The 17,834-nt window shown below is 38.6% G+C and overlaps 1 long non-coding RNA gene across 5 annotated transcripts in view; it reads left to right on the top strand.

Moving 5' to 3' along the window:
- Positions 1 to 17,834, top strand: part of LOC310725546 — a 65,890-nt gene that overhangs the window by 34,680 nt on the left and 13,376 nt on the right. The window contains exons 3-4 of one of the 5 annotated variants that reach the window (XR_014533404.1): positions 695 to 743; positions 1,515 to 1,539. The exons of 3 other annotated variants lie outside the window; for them this stretch is intronic. This is a non-coding gene — a long non-coding RNA (uncharacterized lncRNA). Of the gene's footprint in view, positions 1 to 694; positions 992 to 1,514; positions 1,540 to 17,834 lie in introns of those variants that run through there. One more of the 5 variants, XR_014533405.1, reaches the window with a different exon arrangement.

Here is a 17,834-nt window from a genome sequence, read left to right as displayed (position 1 = left end):
AATTTAAAGCATTTATCATATGCTTAGGTTTTCCTTTAGGAGAGGGCTATTTAGCATTTTTGGAAGGAGGCTGCAGTGCCTGCGTTTTATAACCGTCAGAGGAAAAGCTGTTACGTTCAGTTTTTGACATGCGAAAGTGCTGGGTAACATGAAAAGCCGTGTTTTTCTTGTATGAGGTTGGCGAGCGAATGACTGCTGTAATGTAAGCGAGAAATGAAACAAACTTCTTTCACGGATATTCCTCAGCATTAAACGCAGATAGTAATAGATAAAAGTATAACATGTTCTGTAATGGAGAAAGTCATCCGTGGTGGAATAGCTATGTATATGTAACTTTACTAATTCACTTCAAGATGTGGTGGTGTTGAAAATCACTAATGTTCAGGTTTGCAGCAATTTAAGTCACTTTGCCGTAGTTTGCATCAATAACAGCTGCATTACAGTATTTATTTGTTAGTATATTATTTAAAAGCATGAAGTTGTTTTATTCCTCCTTTTTTACCATTCGTTTTTACATTTAATTGTGATTCATTTATCATTAATTAAGGATGTGTGTTATACTTCAGGTAAATAAAAAGTATCACAGGCATGTTTTTAAACACTTGAAATGATGGTAAGCGTTAAGTAAAGTAAGAATACAGAAAAAAGAAGCACATAAAAAAAACCCTTTAAACACAATATCCCACTTTGACAGAAACTTCACCTCAACACCCCGGGACTGTTATCAACGCCTACGTCTGCAGGTACTGAATCTAAACCCTGCTGTAAGACTTCAATATGTGAGTATTAACACGCTTCAGGGTGCTTGAGTTCCGGATCCAGAATTGCTTCCGAGCACTGAGGGTGGAGAAGCAAGACAGCGGTTTAGAGATTTGCCGTTCTCTCTGACCAAAGTAAATATGATAGGCAGGTAAGGCAATCATATAAATGCACATATGTTCCCCTATCAGAAAACACAGGAGTCTAGATTAAGATTTTGTCATGAGTGAAATCATCACTGGTTAATTGAATCGTGCTGCAGATAAAGTCCTCGGCTAAGATAAGTTCATCGGCGTCACACACGGCCTCAGTTTCTTTTTGCCAGGAGATTCAAGTTCAACAAGCCCAAGAGGAGAAAGAGAGAATATGAGGAGTATTTAGCTTGGTTTTTTTTTTATTCTGTCCATTGATTGCTTAATTATCGATATTCGTATTCTAATTTTGTGTCGATGTTTCCTTTGTACATCGTGAAGTTTGCTATAACAAATATCAATTCTTGAATCTTATTGGTCAGTATGTGTGTACATCATTTGATTTGGTGAAGCTTTGAAGGAGAAGTTTTATATTTATGGAAGGAGTCTCTGGTCTTCACTGTTTGTTTGATTAACTTTATAGAAGTTCTAACTGATTGTATTTTTTGAATGATCTTTTAAAATATATATATATAATTTTTCTTAGAGTGAACAGGTATGATGTTAAAAAAAAAAGTCATTTCTAAACAAGATGCACTATAATCCTGTGGTGTCACTTTCTAGTAACCTGTGGACAAATTCGATAGACCACAACTGGGTAAGATCATTAAAATTGTACGAATAAAAAAAAATTTAAACAAAGTTGGAAAAATCAAAGATGGTAATTTGTCATAATCACCAAGTAATTTCCTTGCGAATTTCTACAAATATTTAATCAATAGATAAATATTTAAGAAATGTCTTTAAACAATTTTTGGCAACACATTGTATTTTAATCAAAGCCAGTGATCAAGTGGATAATTAATTTTTTGAAAGTGAACTTTATTGTCATTCAGCCAGGCAGCAATGTGCAAAATCAGAACAAAATTGGGTTTCTCCAGAGTCTCCAATGTCTAGATGAACAGTCAGCAGGCCAGACAGGTAACAAATAAACAGTACAATAGACAGTAGACAATAGACAGACGTTTTCTCTTCGACTGGAGGCCACTCTGTGCAGCCTGGGACGGTTTCTCATCAACACCTTGGGTGGTTCCATTAAAATTCCGGTGTAAGAACGGGAGCTTTGAGGATGGATTGGACTGTAGATAATGTCAACAGTCTCCTACACTGACTCAGGAAAACAGTTCGCTTCTGATCATCATCACTGCACCCCGCAACATTGTATATCTGCTACAAATGGACATTCGGTGAAACCCAGATGAGGATGGGTTCCCTCTTGAGTCTGGTTCCTCTCAAGATTTCTTCCTTATGCCATCTCGGGGAGTTTTTCCTTGCCACAGTCGCCACCGGCTTGCTCATCAGGGACAAACTTACTCATAAAGAACATATTCACTTTTAATCACCACATTATCTGTGTAAAGCTGCTTTGAGACAATGTTCATTGGTAAAAGCACTTTACAAAAAAAAATGAATTGAATTGAAATTAAATTAAATAGACACAAAAACACACACACAAACAATTATGTTCAAAACTCTATTTATTTTGGATGGTTAAAGATTATGTGATGCCACATTAGAATATAGCAAAGATTGGAGGCAGTGTATTAAACCATTTTATGAGCAATCAAAATCCAATTATTCTAGTGTTCTTCAGTGTTACTCGACACACATAGATAAGATCAGAGGAAACACTGGGATCGAGGATGAGGGTGAGGTTTGACCAGCTGGCCTAAGTGGCTTAAATACAGACATCCCAGTAGGAGTAGAAAAGGTCATGACCTGTGACGACCAGTGCTCTTCAGCCAATAGATTAGTGTAACAGTGCTGGCTGATGAAGCGCAGAGAAATCAGAACCACCTGCATGTGCAGAGCCAACCTGAGGCAGGGGGCAGAGGTGCTTATTTGTTTTTGCTAAATTAATGGAGCCTAATTAATTCCATTGCGTCATTAGGGAGGTAGGACACAGAGGGCAGGGGAATGTTGCCAATCAATCTCTGAAGAATGCAGAAGATGCCCAGGAGACCTAGGCGATATAGATCTGTAGCACTAACCAAAAGCAGACGTGCTAGTCTACTATATCTTTCTGGTTCCCGGTACAATAGCATGCTACTCAAGTCCTTCTTAGGCATGATGCACCAGTTGGAGCTGATGCAAGTATGCCTACGGGTGTTTGCCAGTGATTGCATGGGCCTGAATTAGACAGGGGTCCAACAGACCCTAGGGGGCCAAAAGCTTTCCAGGAGACAGAAACTTTGAGGGCACACTAACCAAGACCAGAGACATGTTGGGCCATGCTGGCTAAAATACAGGTTGTAGAAGAAGAGTTCACATCATCTTTTTCATTAAATATGACCCCTTTTCCTGACCAAAAAAAGGTGTGGAAGTGTGATAGTTTGCAACAGCTGTAAATTTTGAATCCGGTCGTGAAACATTAGCTCAGTGTATGAGTTAGCGTAAACTTGCTCGTTTGCTAGAACGCGAGCGGGTGTTGAGAGAACAGCTGTGCGTCCATTGAATGTGGAAACGCTCGAGCGCTGGGCTTCGCTGGTGATTTAGATGACAGTTAAAGGAGGCAAAAAAGGCAAACGTGTTCATTATAGTTTTCTCCACTTCCCTATTGCTCCCCTAGGAGCAGTCCGTGAAATGCAGGAAAGGAATCAGAGGCCGTGGTTCCTCTTCTTCAAAACATATTAGAGAGGCCCAAGGATGAGAAGACCGTCTACTATCCTGGCCTCCATGTCCTCGACCCTTTGTCAGGAGGTCGTACTTTTTATTTTTTTCCTTTCCTTCATCTCTTTTCTACTGCCTCATTTCAAACATTTGTATTCTTCAGTTCTCCCTAAGCTCTAGTCTGACTAGTAAAAAATTGCAGAGGAAAGTTGCTTGGTTGTAAAATGGAACGATTAGAGAGCCTCTGTTTTTAGCCTAATTGGATCAAGCTGACTTACAGAGCGTTGAACAAGCTGTCACTTGTCCCTTTGCTGATAGATGAACAATTGATTAGTGCATAATTAAGTGCAATGGGAAGTGTCATTTTGTATCCTACTGTTGAGAGGATTTTTATTTTTCTTGTCTTTTACCAAAAAAAACCAAACAACAGAGTTGTAGGTAGATTTAACATAAGTTTGTAATCTATCATACCAGAGTGTAGATTTATTAATTGATAGAGACTCAAAGCACATTTGTACATCTGCTAAATGCCATAAATGTAAATGTACAGTTGCAGCAAACATTAAAGACTTGTTATTGCTAAAAATATTATTGTTTACATTGCCAGAAAATTATGTTTTACACAGTACAAGCGACGCGATAACATCAGTGACGTTCCACCATATCGCCATTAATCAGATCTTCTATCAAGATACACAAATTCCAAGTGCTTAAACGCAAGCTTGATTTGTTCAGCTCTGAGATAACGTACCGCCTTCGCACCTGTAATCCGCTCTTGAGCAACACGTGACTCATCAAGCTGAGCTCGCACGTCATTAAACTGTCACGGAGGACCTCCAGAAGGCAGCATTTCACTCGGCCTGTCCCGGCTCAGCGACCGAGATAAGACCCTCCTCCTTTAATATGTGAGGGCCGGCGTTAGCATGCTAGCACGATGAAGCGAAATCATTTATCAAAAGCTTATTTTAAAGCTCCATGAATGTCAGCTTGTGTTGCTGCACTTAATTGAAATGTAGTCAGCCAACACCTGAAATATATCGTCCTCCAGCTGGCTGCAAGCGGCATGTTTTATAGCGATGCTCGCGACACCTGTTTAATATTAGCGAGCGCCCCTTACAATATTTTTTACATTCCTTACGTCGCTCTCGCCTTGATTTATACCCAGGGAGGTCGAGCAGAGATAAAAATGGTTTATTCATACTCATTTAAACGTTGTGTTTCTGATATTTGGAGCTTGGGCAGAGGTTCCTTTTTTTTCCCGAGGTCTTAATGAAGAAACAGTGTGACGCTCCTGGAGCGGTTTGCGGATGCTCGCCAGGGGATGGTCATCTGTGAGCGATTCAGGTTGGAGGAGTGAGATTTTTTAACATGAAAGTTCAAATCACATGCCCAGGCTGCAGCTGCACTGGGGAATCATTAGCATTGCTTGCTATGCTAATGCTTGCTATGCATTGCTTGCTATATTTTTCCCACAGGTTTAGTTTAGCTGTGGCTAAAATGTAAGTAAAAATAAAAATGCTGTTACTTTCTTGAAAAACCACAGCTCTGTAAAACAAGATAGACGTGTGCAAAAAGCTGTCACTTACAACCTGTGCTCTTAAACTTTGTTGTGTCTGTTTTGTTTTTTTTTTTTTCCTCACTATCTGCCCCTTCCCCCTCAGTCAACCTTAGCATAACCCCGGGCTCCTGAACTCGCTTGTACATTTTAGTCCCCGATAATAAACCAACATCTGCAGAACTTACAAGTGCTTTACCCCGAGTTAATTGAGTAAATTGAAGCAAGCTGCGGCGCAGTAGTGATCTATGAGTCCCGGTCCGGGGCCCAGAAGGGAGACAACAGATTTACTGCGAAGACAGTGGGCGGCCTTTTGTTCAGGCACTGGTTCATGGGAAGTTTGAGGTCAGACTGGATTAAAATATCTCCACGAACAAATGGAGTAATTTGAGTATCATATACAGATAGCTGTGCCAGTTTCCACCAGCCATCCAGGTGTGATTTATTTGATTTTAACCCCCCCCCCCCCCCCATCCCCCCTATTTTCTTCTCTGTATTTCTGCTCAGTTCTGTCCAGGATTTATAGGTAAGGCCCTATTAACAAGTCCTTTAGTTATGCTCGACGTGTGTGTGTACAAATGCATGTCTGTGTGTGTGAGGGATAGAGAACGATCCGTAGCAGGGATAAATAAATACCAGCGGGGGATAACCTCTACAAGGGGAAGCACTCGAGTGATTTCCTCCTGCGCTTGTGCCCTCAGGGGTCGTCAGCGCTAACGTGGTCTTCGTCTCCAACTACAGGGAAAAGTGCAGAGTTAGAGCGAGAGAGGGGGAGAAAAGAGCGAGTGTGTGTTTGTGTGTCGCAGGATTCCTGTCCTCCCCGACGTGGCGAGGAGGTCCACTAGTGCAGTGATTGCATTAAATTGAGCATGCAGACCCGTCGCTCTAAGGAGCTATAAAACACGAGCATGTCGAGGCGAACGACAGTGACGGAACGAGAAACAAATTCCTCTCCATACACGTACATGTGATTCTACTACTGGGGGGAGTCTTTTAGCCTCATGTAGCTCTTAAATAACATTTTATTTCATGGTATTTTGCCATCAGTGATGAATAAAGAACATTTCTAGGTCAGCATTAAGCCGATATGATATTTCTTCAGTTACAATTTGCTCTTAAATGCAATAGAGGTTAGCAGCATCCACACACAAAATGTGGTTACCTGCTGGAACGTTTTTATTTTGTTTATTAAAATAGTTTCCTTTCAGTGCACGTTTTGTGTAGCAATGTGAAAAACAAAGAAATTCCTCCCATGACCTGAGCATTATATCAGAACTTCTTGTGGAACATGTGACTCATCAGGAAGTATGTTTACTTAAGACATTGCCATACGTATAATTGAAGAGAAAGTGTAGTTTTAATGATGTGCAATATACCTGTGTTCAGTGGTGGACGAAGTACACAAACCATGTAGTCGAGTTAAAGTAGAGATACAGTGGGTAAAATGTTACTCCAGTAAATGTAAAAGTGCTCCTTTCAAACTTTCACTTGAGTAAAAGTATTTGCCTTCAAATGTACTTTAGAATCCAAAGTACTATGATTTCTTATGGCTATAATGTTCCTATTAGTTTTTGTCACAAGACTCTTTACTTAATCAACTCAGTTTATGTGTAAAGACCCTAAAGTTACTCTCAGCACACTGATCTATTAATAGAATGATAATGAGTCAAACACTGATTGATATCTGTTAAAATGACCATGAGCCCAAAAGCTTAAAAAATAGAATCTCCCAAATAAGGCCACGGGTGCTGTGGCGAGTTCGAGTCAGGAGTTTCCTCCATCATTTATTCCTCTCTAAATGTTCTGCTTGCTGTTGAACTCACACTGAACTGTATGTTTGTGATAAGTAAATACTGCAAAACAGAAACAACCGATTTCGCAAAATGTAGTTGAGTAAAAAATAAGATATTTGACTGTGAAATGCAGTAAAGTTTATGTAAAAGACTCCCTAAATGGAAATACTTCAGTAAAGTACAGATATGTGAAAAAGCCAATTAAGTACAGTAACAAATTACATTAACTTCCCTACTGTCCACCACTGCCTGTGTTTAGAGTGCCGATACCTTTAATTACACATGAACGAGACACAGTTACGCATACCCCTAAAGTTCAATCGGTTTTGAAACTAGAATCTTTCACACTTATTCAAGCTCTTGATTTCTCCTCTCTATCTCTATTAAGACATGTGTGTTTGTTTTAATACCTGTTTTCTCAAACTCAGCATCAACAAGCATCAGATCATGTCTAAGATTTATGCTTTCATTTCCATTCTTTGGCAAAACATTTAGTCATTTATAGCCTCGGGAGTGTTTTATACGCTATGTAAATTTTCTGGAGTATTTCACAAACAGCTTCGCTGAGTATTTTTCCTGGAAACACTCGATTACACTCTCGAGCGTCTATAAAAAGTGCTTGCTTTGTAAAGTGAAGTGTCGGACATAAATCTCCCACAGAATTATCTAATGTGAGACAACACCGTGTTTTCGTAGCGCGCCAGTGCCTGCGAGCTAAATTCAGGCCACATGCTGTTGATTCTTCCGTGATGGAGCCTTAAGAGTAAAATACTATTCACGTCCGATTTCACGATATGATATTACGCTTTGAATTTTGGACCGTTTTATTGTTGAAGGCCATTGCTCGCTGTACAGGATTCTTATATTATTTCTAGATGTTGCGTGATGCTAATGACAACAGTACAGCATCTGTGCACAATTAACACCTCTATGATTTAACCACCAATTCATAAAAGCTTATAAAGGGGAAAAAAAGAACAACCCACAAACGCACACACTGACACCGCTGTTGGCCCCAAAGTCTGTCCTTCACACACCAAGCTCCTAACAGCTCTAATAAGGTTTTACGAAACATATGCTATCCTTGCGGAAGATCATTTAGATGTTATGTTCATCAGTTGGCGCATTTCCCAGACTGGCTTTATTAGTCATCTCCTTCGGGCATGCGCGATCTGTAGAAGCAGGCGCAGCTCCTGCAGCGTTAGCGCCATGCTAATAAACACCATAGAAGACGATGGCTTAGATAATTAACTCGGCCTGATCAGTGGCTTATCAGACCTCCTGTGAGCGCTGTGCTTTACTCAAGAACATTCACATTTCTCTCGACTACCATGGGATCGAGCCTTTTACAGTTTTTCTCAGTTGCTTTGGAGCATTTTTCATATCATCCGTAATATTTGCAAACCAGTAAGTGCATTTCTCAAAACAGTTTGTATAAACAGCACAAAACATTGGATTTTTTGCAAAAACCTGTACTTTTTTCAATATCCTTAGTTCATCTCTCAAAAGTAAGTATTTGTGTCAACGAACATCTTATTCCTGTCAGAATAACAAGTCCTTTTGTTATTATTCACAAACACGGTCGTCAAAATGTTTAGTCATGTTGTCAGTATGACGGAGCACAGTTTCAGTATTTCCTGATGTAAACTACAGTTTGGGTTACAATGACTAAAAATGCACGAGGCTGAATTTCTTCTGTATGGTATACAGTATTTGAATTTCATCAGCACACTTTTTTATTTAATTGCAAATTTGATTTATATTGATTGCATGAGACCGAACAGGATTCACACTTTTACTGTACTGTATTAGTGTTCATTCATTTCTCGGTTGTTCATCCATTTTCAGAAATTGTAATTCTGTGTTTTCCTCTGTTGCCAACTAAAGGCTCACAAAATTCACCTTTGACCTGTTTTTGAGAACTAGTTATTGCTTGATTTGATGACATAATCTCGCCTTCATAAACTCGTGAAATTTATCTCCACAATTCATCAATTCAAGACACATTTACACAAAAAATGTTAAATAGAAATTTAAGCATGACAGATTATGACAACTGGTTTAACCATTTTGGATTTAATAACTTATGCAATGAACTGATTCCAAGATGTTTTGGGGGTTAAAACTATTCAGGTGAAACCAGTATAATATATTTGAATCAACATAAACAACTGATAATGTTGGAAACAGCGGACACTTGTACACAATCGATTAAATGAATGTACAAAATCATTCGCAATTTGATCGAAGGAACAAGAAATGTTTTTATGATGTGCACAAGAGAAACAATGACGTTGAGTTTTGAGAATTTCATTTCTGAGAAACGCTCCAAAGCAACTGAGAAAAACAGTTAGGTTGAATCAAAAATCAAACATCTTTTAATGGTGCCTATGGAAAATAATCACACAGTCATATTGATATTTGAATAGGACAATATAGGAATTTGTAAAAATGTATGGCAGTGAATAAAAAAAAAAAAATACAAAAAAAAAAAAAAAACGAAAGCTAACTGACTCAATACACAAGGCTTGACACACTATTCCTTATGATCACACATTCCCTAATTGTATATCTCATATTTAAATAAACCTGTTAATATGCAGCTCTTGTGTGCTGGTGACTTTGTGGTACATTTACATACCGCTCTAAACCCTGCCATAAAATTATTATGAATAACCATTTACTTTATACTGAAAGCTGAATGTTTACCTATTGTTTATACAGACAGACAGATTTAAGGAGTCAGTAATTTTTCAGCTGTTTTCCTAGAAATAAAAAAAAACTACACATCTACTTATAGGTACATGTAATGTCATAGAACAGCATGAAGCTATAATAGCCACTTCTAGATCGTCTCCTGCAATTAGTAAGACACCAAAAAAGTTCTATTTGTCTTGTTATTAAGAAAACCACAAAGCACTTGTCGTGATGGGAAACATTTTTACCACTGACTGTAACTGGAGACTCCTTTCATAAATGTTAAACATACCTCGCCTCAAAAAAAAATAATAAAATTGCGTATTGACACACGTTTACTCATGCGTGTGTGGAGCCATGTAAGTAATTGTCATCAAACAAAGAAACGATAATATTAGAGTAATTAGAGTGAGCACATTTATATACATCCGCGATGTGAATTACAACTGGAGTATCTGCAACCTTCTTGCAGTTACTATGTGTTTATTGACGGTAGTCAGTGATGTAAAGTGTCGTATTGTGGCAATGCGGGAGCCCTTTTGCACATAGTTTTCCACAAACCATGACTAATCATAGGTCTGTGAAGTACTGTACATTCTGTATAAATAAATGCACGAGTCCCATGTAGGGTGAAGCTACGGCCAAGATTTGCAGCTTCTTCACAAATCCACTTTTTTCCCCCTCTCTCTTTCACTCACTTTCTGTCCAAAATCATGTTGGAGAGGGAGGACCAGAAGGCCGAGCTCGTTTTCCGCTTGATAGGTTAGCTGCGGAGAATGTGCCTCGACGAGGTAAATGATTAAGGAGCGAGGGAGGGAGTGCAAGAGAAAAACCTTTGCTGCTCTGCCATTATGCACTTCAAAGGTCCATTCGGGCAGGTTAAATGAAAAGCAAATGTGTTGCCCTGCCGAGCAAATACCTCGAATGTTTTAGCAGGTGCAAGCAATGAGAGAGGTGGGCAGTGACGGAGATATGGCTGCACCTTGCCTTAGAGAGAGAGAGAGAGAGAGAGAGATCTTCTCATCAGTGTGGGAGGCAAAACTCCAGCTTGCTACAGAGGGTACAGGGAGGTCGAGAGAGTGAAGGTCACAGAGTTCAGGAAGTATTAAAAGTAGCACTGGTAGTTTTATTGAACATTTAGGCTATAAAACAGTGTTCAGTATTAATTTGTTTCCGAAATCAAAAGTCAGGCTTTAACTTTTATAAAATTAGAACATGCACAAGTAGCGAGCGGTTATAGTTCAATAATCTGTAGTTTGATTTTTTCCTCCGTTCTGTCTCTCCAGCAATTCACCCATTATTACTTTTTTATTTATTGATGTCATACTTTTCATCCATTTTCGGTTATATTGAATGTTCTGGAAACAGCAGAAACAGTGCTGTGATATGCATTTTAGTCAAATCATGTCACCCTATTTATCATGCAATTTTCAGTCCACTAGGTCAAGGGTCATTAAACCTTTATTTCTACCAGATGATTCTATAAATATAATATTAACCCTTCACAAATATTTTGCTTATTCAAAAGATACACTCATCTCATTTATGTTTGGCCTCTGACTTTATTTCTGACTTTACTCCCATTCACAAAAACTATACCAGTTACACTGAGTAGGAAAAAGATACAAAATGGGTCAAATTAGCAGCACCTTCATCATTTGGTAAACTTGCAGTTCAGATGCAGAAAGATTCTTTTAATTGATTAATTATTGTGATTATTTCAGAGATAATATATAAATGAGATAAGATAGAGATAAGATAATCTGGTTTAGACTTCAAATTTCTAGCTGCAAAAATTGCAACAGAAGTTGATACTGACGAGATCATTACAATCATAATTCTAAGTTTACACATTTCCGCATTAGATTTAGTATTGTGACTATTCATATATATTGCAGTTCTTCTGCTTTGAAGACTTTATTTATTTATTTATTTTTATAAAAAACCTTTTTTTTTTTTTTTTTTACACAAAATAACCACCTGCCTAAATTATCTAGAAACATTCTTTTAAATTAGTACAGGAAATAGTACAAGTACAGAAAAGTCAGACATGTTCATTACTACAGAATGAAAAAAATAAAGATGCTGAGTAAGGGATTTCATGCAGATATTTGAGTTTCACTGTAAGCTCATGGGTATTCTGCTTTGTGTGTGTGTGTGTGTGTGTGTGTGTGTGTGTGTGTGTGTGTGTGTGTGTGTGTGTGTGTGTGTGTGTGTGTGTGTTTTATCCCAAGTTGCCAATAGTTGGCACTGTTTCCTAGACAAGTCGATAACACACTCAAATGTTGAAGCATGAGAAAGTGTCAGTCAATAGTCAGACCTTGAGTAAATAATGTGGGGTGGATGCAATTGTTTAAAATGTTTCACTCTGTTTTCTTGTCACATAGTGTGTCACATAGTGAGTTGTATTAAACATGTTCTTGTGTATATACAACTTTTTCCATGTATAAAAAAACACTGCATGCATTTCATGAGTAATGTCCAAACACATGGAAAACAATGGCTTGAAATCGCAACTAATGTCAATCGCATCTAATGGCGTGACTCATATATGACATTGTTTGAATATGTATTTAATAAAACGTGGGAACTTGTGAAAATGTTTTCATAATCAGCAGTCATTCCTGTAAAGGTATTGCATATAAAAAAAAAATAATCTAAGTAGCGCATAAAAAATAATAAAATGTAAGAAATAAAAAAGTAAAAAAATACACTGTGAATTTTCTTCACAATTCCATCACGGTTTGACTGTTCTGTTCTGTAAGGGTTGTCCATGTATGGTGTGATTGACCATCATGCTGGATCTGATAGAGAGTGGATTATCCTGTCACTGCCTGATTTTCATACCTATTACCGCTAACATGACCTTCGCCTAAAACACTTCACCCCCTACGTGATTGAGATAATACTTCCAGCGTGGGGCGTTTCCTTCATGGCAGTCCTGCAGCAGCGCTTTGCATTTCCACACAATCCAGGTTCGTGTTTGTTTATGTTTAAATCTGGCTGCCATTTGCAAATCCATATTATGGGTTGCCAGGTGCAGATAAATCCCCTCGACATTTTCCTCAAACGTTCTGCACCCCCTCGCTGACATTTTCTCATAGGGCGTCGTGGATTTGCGAAGCATCTTTGCGGAATTATAAAATCTCTTTAAGGTTTTCCTGATGACTTTGGCTTGCAAACTGGCCTGTGTTGAAACCTGCATGATGATGTTTCAGGATTCGTGCTGCTTGAATTTGTGGGCGTGGATCATCCAATAGAATAGTTGCTTGTGGGCGTGGTCTGTCCTGCCAGGTAAATACTACAGATAATTAAACAATTTTCCTATAGAATCAATAAAGTATTCTGATTCTGATAATGTGCACCTGTGCCCAGTCTGTACAGTAAATGTCCTCTGATTTGCAGAATTATATCAGAATTGGAATTCAGATTATACTGATATTAAACAGGAAATTTGAACAAACCTAGAGTGCAGATATCATACACTATATGGACAAAAGTATGTGGACACCTGACTATGTGCCTTTTGAACATCCCATTCCATATTTAGTCTCCATTTACTGTTATAATAATCTCCGCTCTTATAGAAAGATGTTCCACTCGATTTTGTAGTACATTTGTAGAGATTTGTATACATACCCTCAAGGGTGTTAGTAAAGTCAGGGACTGATGTAGGTGAGGTGAGGAGGCCTGGGGCGCAGTCAGAGCTCTATAGCAGGACACTCAAGATCTTGAACTTCCACCCATGTAAAGCATATCTTTATGGAGGTATTGTCATGCTGGAACTGGTTTGGGTTTCCTAATTCATTTGAATGAAAATTTTAATGCTACCAGTTCCAACAACATCGTATACAATTGTGTGCAAGTTTGTGGCATAAGTTTGGGGTAGAACTACATATGGCTGAAAAAGACAAGTATCTCAATACTTTACATATGTTGTAGCTTGTGAGATCAACATCACTTGTGGTCATTGTTTGATGGTATAAATTTATCTATATAAAATGATAGACTCTCCTTGACCAGCTTGATTGAATAAACTTTGCTTAGTTCAAAATGATAGGCAAACATATAGTAAGTATCACTTATAATGTAGTTCTGATTGGTCAGAAGGTTTTGGTTAATTTTCTATAACAGAATTTAGTAGTTCCAGTTATAATTTATATCAGTTTTAATTTAAATGTGCTCATTGTAATATGTTGTAATAAGTTAGTTAATTATTAGCGACTTCGTTATTAACAATTTTTCCATAGTAACGACTATACAAAAAATTTCATTGCTTGCTGTCATTGTGGTAAATTAAGTAACAATTTTGTTTAACCTGAAACCAGGTAGCGCTTTGCAACAGTACTAGAATGTCTTCAGCACATGAGTGTGCACTTTCTGGTTTCCTGTCTGTTGAGGTTCGTTGTATTGTAAGTGGTAACTAGCTAGTTTAATGAACATTGGTCTAAAATGTATGATGTCATTAATTAAAAGATTGTAATTGATGTCACTTTGGCACAGCTGGACCATGTCTTGTACGTTATTTTTCCTATAACAGAACACGAGTTGTGCTTTAAGTTTCTCACTTAACTAATCGCTTTGCTTTCTATTTACTTCTGAAATAAAAAAATCCATCGTTTTTGAACAATTTAGGCTGGAAAAAAGAACTATCAAACGTCTCATCGGATGACTCGCACGAATTAAAGAGGAGATATTGATAGCATGTCATTTTTTCTGACATTTATACTATCCATAATTAATCTGACCTTAATTGCAGATGGGTGTTGGTTAGCCTTCAAAAATATATATGCTTTGAGCGAGGGTTTCAGGCATCGTTATAAGTAAGGCGATATCTAGATATCGGCTGCACCTAATGTCAGGGTTTTGTTCATGACAAGGCGTTTTGTGTTTCTGTAATTACGAACCAGTTGGGAATGTTCCACATTGTTGAGGGCGGGGGGACAAAAAATGATGGTGTTTTTTAGCCCACCTCCATTCGATCTCTATTGTGTCAGGGCTGCTAAACACGGCCCGCCCTTTCTGCGTTCAAGTCTACATTCAGGAGGATCGATCAGTTTTTCCTGAGAAAACCGTGCGCGTTTTGGGTTTAATGTAGGAAATGTTATGCGCAGGGGCAGGATCGAGGACGAGGAGGGTTTTATTTTCTCATTTGAAGAGTCAGGGAGGTTTCTGACGCAGGAGAAAGTGGAGAATCTTGGCTTTCCGGACTTATCTGGTGAGCGCAGCGCAGGGCACGTTTCCTCCCTCCCTCTTCCCTTCATTTCTGCTCTATCTCTGGCACCGAACTTATCACAATAACGTCGAGAAAGATCATTTTTTTGGCTCGCGCCTGACAAACCTGATATAAATTTCCATCTGACTCTGACAGAAGTTTTTCATTTTGCCAAGAGGGCAGAAAGTTAAGAGAGAGGGCGAGATATACACGTTGCGTGAGCACAAGCTAAAATGCGAGGATTTTTCAGGATGGCTGAATCAGGTTTTAAAAACCTCGACCTAAGTAGGATCTTGCAGAAATTAAATTCTTAAATGAATGAAAAGTTTGAGAGGATTTTATTTCTGGAATAATTCCACGAGCAAAAAAAAACTGCCGTCTTACCAAGCCATGTGTGTCTTACTTATTTATTCTCAATGTTCTTATCATAATGCGTTATGCCACGAGTGTAGGTCAAAGGTCGACAATTAGCGTAGGTGTGTGAGTGTGTTGGTTGCCGCAGTGGCAGTTTCATGGTGAAGTCCATCTCCAGCCACATCCAGCTTGGCACAAACAGCACAACAGGGCAATCTAGCACCCTCATTACATACCTGCCACTCTAATTACAAGCTGCTCAAGAGATGTTATTCTACACCCGCCGGTGACAATGACAGCACCTCCGTCTCCCCGCTCCTCTCCACCTTTGTGTAACTGGGCTCCGAGTGCAACACAACACCCCTGTAAATAAATGAAGCCTCCACAGCAAGCTGCTTTGCTGCAGGAACAAAAACAGCCTCTTCATTGTTGTATTTATTATTCTTTTTAAACAGCAGGGTGTGGCAGGACAATCCTGTACAAATGAATAAAAAAAAAAAAGCCTTCACCTTTAATTAATTTTGTTTACACTTTTGTTTAAAAAATAATAATGAACAAATAAAGACCTTCTTTGAGCTACAAACATCACTAATAAACTTTTAGTATGTAAACACTCCCGGCTTCTATCGATCAGTTTTTTTATTTTCAACACTGTTATATTTCTTCTTTCGGTGTCACAATCCTGATCCTGAATAATTCTTAGTAGTTACAGAATAATAAAAATTTTCGAGTTTTAAGTTTAGATTTGAGTATTAGATTCAGAGTATTACTACCACATCAACTTGCCAATGCTAACAATGTTTTATTTATAGATATACTTTATGTTTAACATTGTGGAAAAGAAAAAAACCGGAAGCGTGTAGTTTATGTAATCAAACCTGTCAATTTCCCAACCTTTTATTCTTTTCCCCTTTTTCTATCATGTAGAGTAGAAACCAGGAAAGGTTAAACCCCTCTGTTCTGAAGATTTCCTGTAGTGGAAAACCTGCCGGCTGTAACAAATTGCTGGCAATAGTTTTCTTCTGTAAATGTTGAATACAAAAAAAATTTATCCCAACACGATTTTAGTGATTATTCATATTCCTTTGTTCAATAATCAGTGTATTTTTGTGAATGAGCTGTTGTTATAGAAACGAATGTCTATTAAATACACATCATGAGTGATTTATCACCTTACTGTAGTTTCCTATGACAAGACAAAACCTCAAATATAAACTAAGCACAGTACAATAAAGTTGTAAATGTTGCCAAATAGGCACGCATCTCTGTGCAATATGCATCCTTATATGCTTAGGTCACGTCTAGTAGGATATATGGCCATTTCAACCATATACAGTGCAGTACACAGTGAAAGCACCCAGGTGCTACATCAAACAACTTAATCGGATTTTAGCGCCGAACCGAGAAACTTATAAGCTAATACTTTTGTGTTGTATAATAAGCGTCCGACTGCATGACTTTCGATCGTGTATAGGTACAAATAAATTCCTCCTCGTTGTCAAACTGCAAAAGAAACCGCTCCCTTTTCCCGTACATGGAGTAAATGCATAAACGGTCCCCCCCCCCCTCAAGAGTCCACATTAGGCAGCATGGATGGCTCTTAAAAGGCTTACGACGGCCGTTTAGCATCAGTAGCGCCAGCTTACCATGGCCGTGTCAAGATAACATGCAAGCATCCGCTGGGTTTTCATTGGCTGTCAGATGTGATTTTACAGTGGCAGCGAGGAAGAGCAGTGCAGCGCTAAAAGATGCACTCACAAAGCCAAGACAAGGACAGGGGATTTAAAAATAGCAATAAAAAGACAGGGATTGTGTGTGTGTGTGTGTGTGTGTGTGTGTGTGTGTGTGTGGAGCTCACAGATGATTATACTCTAGATTAAATTGGATACATGGTAATATCAATGAATTGGTATGATCCCATGTACAATGAGTGGTACATTTTGAAGCGGACTGAGTGCTTGTAATAGCGATGCGCTAAAGACCCGCACGTCCCTTTTTTTACTACTTAACTAAAGGGTAGGGATGGATATTTGCACCTGCATGCTGCTGATAGGCAGCCTAAATCCCCCCCCTGTGTCCTAGCTGGGGTCCAAACCAGCAGTCCTTGGCCTCTGCAAATCACAGAGTCTCACTTTATCACATCAACCACCTCTCTAGATCACCAAGTGCTGATTACACCCTTACACCCTGCTACACAATACAGTATAGTGATGTACTGCAGGAAGAAAGCCATTAACTTCTGGGAGGAAATAGACCCCCACAATGCATTGCTGTTTTTTTTGTTTGTTTGTTTTTGTTTTTTTACTGCAGTTTAATCAGAAGCCATCAAATTACTGTTGGTTATGTGGTAAAAATAGGGGGTTTTTTTATGCATTTTGAGCACACACATACGTATTGATTACACACATCTTTTGAAGACACTTAGTACCCAGACATAACATATCAGAAGCCCTCCACGGTCACCATACATCATAAGTGCTTTCTGTGAGATGCCTTGATAGCTGCATAGTCAACAAGCAGGCGTATTAGCCTGCAAATCAGAGGCTTGTACGTTATCTGAATAAGCATCAGCTGTGAGGTAGAGCTAAGGAAGCCATTTCTTTTTAACCTCAGATAATCTACAAAATGGAAATAACATGCTATTACCCGCTAGAAATAAC

Source organism: Silurus aristotelis (genome assembly GCF_946808225.1).
Source record: "Silurus aristotelis genome assembly, chromosome: 4".
NCBI lineage: Eukaryota > Metazoa > Chordata > Actinopteri > Siluriformes > Siluridae > Silurus > Silurus aristotelis.
Note: the sequence above shows the minus strand (reverse complement) of the source record. Positions and strands in the feature narration are given on the sequence as shown.